At 40.0% G+C, this 4,838-nt stretch overlaps 1 protein-coding gene across 1 annotated transcript in view; it reads right to left on the reverse strand.

The window, feature by feature from the left end:
- Window positions 1-4,838, reverse strand: part of klhdc8a (kelch domain containing 8A) — a 32,701-nt gene that overhangs the window by 1,976 nt on the left and 25,887 nt on the right. The window lies entirely within an intron of this gene.

Here is a 4,838-nt window from a genome sequence, read left to right on the forward strand (position 1 = left end):
ACACACACACACACACACACACACACACACACACACACACACACCAACACCTGGCAAGGACAAACAAAGGTTACAGCTAACACTGACAAACAGACAGAGAGGGGACAGGAGAATTGGAGTTAGGGTCACAATGTTACACCAGCCATCTACCAGCTACAGTTAATCTGACCCCAGGTCTACTTACTGGTCATAGCCAGACTGTTAGCGTAGAAGTGTGTTTGTTGTCGCACCAAATTAAAAATAGTGTATTATAAATCCCTGCAAAACTTGTACGTGGATTTTATTGGAACTTTTATTTTGAAAGGTACATTTTAAACTTCCAGTATGACATATCAACAAGTTCTCGCCCCCAACTCGTCGACTGTGAGGCTCTACTGGCCCCTCAGGTATCAAGGTCACTGACTTTTCAAAATAAACTTGTGTTCAAAGGAAACAACTCTGTTTTGGGTTAAAATTAGTAAAAAAAAATATTTACATAGTTAAGGAGGCTACGTTACGTATGCAATGTCATACATTAAAATAATAACTAAAAGTAACTAAAATAAGTCACCATTGATTATTTTCTTTCTTTGTCTCCTGGGAGAAGAGTTCCATCCAATATATCCACTCCGACCTCCTCCCTAAGCTGACGCCATCGCTCTGCACACGATGTCACCTGACTTCCTGCTTCCCTCCCGTAGAGCTTCATAGTTTGACACTTCGGGAGTGATAACAGGCTGGATACCTCCCACTTCTCCTACGCTTTCTTAAGTTGTGTTCATGTATTTCTATAGGAGTAAATATGTTGTATTGTAGAATTTATAGTTTACAAAAGGGAAATGTGAATGAAGTTTTGCACTTCTGCCAGCTTTATTTCCTCTTTTCCTTTGGACCTTTCATGGGAATGTGGGCATCTTCTTGTTGTTTTTTTGCTGTACAGTATATGTGATGTTCAGTGTTAGGTGAATCTATTGATATTTTTACATTTTGGAGCTTTGGTTTGATTTATTTGAAGGCATAAATCAGTGTGTCGAGGCATGTGGGAAGTGTGGTCCTTGTCCACTATATCAGAGGTCCCCAACCTTTTTTGCGCCACGGACCAGTTTCATGTCAGACAATATTTTCACGGACCGGCCTTCAAGGTGTGGCGGAAAAACACGACGAAATAAAATGATACGACCGGCATGAAAACAAATATAAAATGCATAAAAATTAAAACTCACCACAACGCTGAATCTGTGCAAAGAAGCTCTCCAAAGACATTTGTTTTTTACTCATTTTGTCTAGCTTGTGGGCTTAACTTTTGAGGTAACGTATCACGTGACCGAGACAAGCGTCTTGACATGTGTCAAGAGGCACAGGCGGATGTAATTGGGAGAGAATCCGGTCATTTTTCAAAATAAAACATCTTTCAGACTCTGATAATCAATGAAATGGAAATAATGCAAGTTATTTATTCTTTCTGTGCGGCCCAGTACCAAATGACCCACGGACTGGTGGAAATGAAATGTCAAAATACTTCAGGCATCAGATTGCTTTTATTTGCCCCAATATGTGAGAGAAAAGTACGGCACCCTGTGCTGTAGTGTGGGTGGCTTTGTTCGTGGCCATGGGTTGTGGTCCGAGCTGTGTGCTTTACTTTGAGTGGATGGTGGATTCACTCACCACAGCTTAAAGAATCTTTTTTTTTTATGAATTTATTAAAATTTTGTATTAGTTTGAATGGCAAAACAATGCAGTCAAACAAGTTGAACCTGGTTCATCTTTTGTAGTCTTAACAATTCAACATCATCACACTGATGTCCCGACCAATCAGTAGTGAGGCATACATGATCCCTCAACAGCTTCCCACCCTTAACGCTGCTGCTGCTAACACGGAGCGGCCACGGCTGGGAATCGAACCCGGGTGCACGCAGGTGAAGAGGTGAGCAGGAGCTTTTTCTTATCCACCACAGAAACAGCTATTGGCACCTTTAATCCCAAAGTATTGGAAACGGCATTACAAAAAATCAGTCAAGCTGCAGGTGGGGAAGACATTGCAATTTAATGTTGTCTCCCTAATTACCTGACACTTAAAACTGACAATGAAGACATTACGGAGCAGACATGACACTATCCTTCACATGAGGATGAAGCACTCCACATGGTAGAAAGGAAATGAAGACATAGCCTTTCTCTTTTCCCAGCAGGTTCTGCAGAAGTTTTCTTTTTCACTTTCAGGTTTTCTTGCTGCCAAGTCTTGTTTATCTGAAGGAAACCCTGACTGGAGAGAATCGTGACGGAGGGAGAAAGATAACTTCATTAGGGAGCGAGGGAGGGCGAGGGAATTAGAAAAAAGATAGAGACAATGTTTCTTCTGTTTCTTTTTCGGGATCTATTTCTTTCTCTTATCTTTTCTTCTGACTTATTTTTTTTCCAATTGTCTTTCTTCTATCTGCCCTCTCTTCTTCGTTCTCTCTCTCATTGCCTCCTTATTCTCTTCCTCTCTTTCCTTCTCGCTTTGTTATTTCTCCCTCTCTTTCTCATTTATTCTCGATCTTTCTCTTAAACAAGAGGCAGAGACAACAAGGTGGAGGGAAACAAATAGATGTGGAGAGAATGAAAGGGAGATAAGTAGCCAGATGGTGAACCTTCCTGCGTGGTGCTGCAGTGTGTAATGAAGAGCTGTGAACGGAATAGAGATCACAGCTGGCTGTCCACTCTGCTCTGTTCTCTCCCCACAGCAAAATCCTGCTGGCAGATATTTTGAGCTGGTATGTCATATAAATCTGAGATGTTCAATAAAATCCCAGCAGTTACTTTGTGGTGAAGAATGCCGTACTGATTGAAAAAAAACGACGTAAGAACTATGTAAGTACGTATCTATGATAGTACGTAACTAACATTAGCACGTAACTAACATTAGTACGTAACTAACGTTAGTACGTAAGGATGTAAGTACGAACGATGATAGTACGAATGATGATAGTACGTATCTATGATAGTAAGTAACTAACATTAGCACGTAACTAACATTAGTACGTAACTAACATTAGTGCGTAACTAACATTGGTATGTAACTAACTTTACCACGAACTAACATTAGTACGTAACGATGTAAGTACGAACGATGATGTAAGTATCTATGATAGTACGTAACTAACATTAGTACGTAACTAACTTTAGTGCGTAACTAACTTTAGCACGTGACTAATCTTAGTACATAACAATATTAGTACGTAACAACATTAGTACGTAACTGAATACTTGCTGTGTTCATTGAAAGAATAAAGGGTGGTGCATTAAAACATACATGGTGTCAAAAGTACGGTTTTGGCACTCGAGTAGAAACATTTGAAACGATACCCGTCTGGTCAAGAATTGTAAGTTAGCTTTTTAAACTGATGATTTACTAAATTGTGTTGCACAATTAAAACTTAAGTGATAAACATTTTTTAAATGTTAATTAAACTCTTCCAGGTGTACATCATTTCTAAATCATGTCAGATAAGAAATATTGACTATATACTCCATTTTACATAATGTTAAGTCTAAACTAAGCGAGTCATATCTAAATTAGCAAACAAGCTTCGTTAGTTGGTTTGGTGAGCTACGCAACTGTTCCACCAGGTAGGTAGGATTATTCAGTATCAAATGTTTAAGAACTGGTAACTGGAACTGATATAAAACAATCATATTCATTTCTACATACTGGATACACACTGTGATGGTGTCTATTTCTTTACATTCATCAATCAATGAAAAAAGAATGGATGCAGAAGGAAAGCTGCATCACTAGTAATTCTTCTTTTAAAACAGTGCTGACAGTGTTACTGGCTGGATTTTCCTCCATAAAATAAACTTGTGTCAACACATCACACTGCAGAGTTATGGTTCAGTCCTCTGAGAGCGAGATGCGACTGCAAGCTTTATTCCTATTTGCTTTGGAGGGATTACACAAGTCTTTGCGCCAAGATTTTCTTTGTCGGATGCAGGAAAAAACAGCAGCATGCATTATTCTACTCTGGAGGGAGACGGCAGAGGACAATAAAGAGATGGAGAGAGAGAGAGATAGAGAAAACACAGAGGGAGAATAAAGACAGAGAGGGAGAGTGACAATAGAATGAGGGAGATGAGGCGATTCTCTGAAGGCTGGGGCTTTGTAGTCTGTGTGGTGGTAATTTGGTCCACAGCTCTCCTCTGTAATCGTCCGCCGTGATTAAAACTCGAAGAGGACAGTGATTGCTTCTCTGTCTTTGATGGATTCTGTCTGCCTTGTCTGGTGTGAAATCTCAAGACGCTGCTGACCGCACAGATGATCCTTTCGGACAGAGTCTCACCATTATGTTGTGGCATTTTTCAATAATTACCCATTGGCTCACGGTCATGGCCAAAACAAGAGCACATTGGCTTCATTTCTGCTTGATTCCATCTGCTTTGAAGTCTTTCGGGTACTTTTTAAGCAGGACATGAATCAAATATAGACAACGTGGGAACATATTTGCGACTAGTTGGCCCCAGGAGGACGGCATCATTTGAGGTTTTTGTTACTGTTGGCTGAGTTCCACATGCTTCAGAGGAGCTTCTGATGTTTCTGTATTATTTACTGGATGCAGTAAAAGCAGTAGAATTCACAATTCTAATATTATTGGTCACAGAATAGCAACTTTAAAGGTTGGGTTACCCAAATCACCAAAAGAAAATAATGTTTTCCAGATCACGATTGAGCTCTCGTGCGTTCCCTCTATTCCCATACAGTATGTCTCCTTGCTGTCAGGAAGTCAAACTACAGAAAAAACAAGACAATAAATGTCTCTCCCTCATCCCAACAGTGATAGTGCTGTAGCTTTGGGCGATATGTTGACATTTTCCAACCCCCC

Source organism: Anarrhichthys ocellatus, unplaced genomic scaffold (genome assembly GCF_004355925.1).
Source record: "Anarrhichthys ocellatus isolate YVR2014 unplaced genomic scaffold, GSC_Weel_1.0 scaffold100, whole genome shotgun sequence".
Taxonomy (NCBI): Eukaryota; Metazoa; Chordata; class Actinopteri; order Perciformes; family Anarhichadidae; genus Anarrhichthys; species Anarrhichthys ocellatus.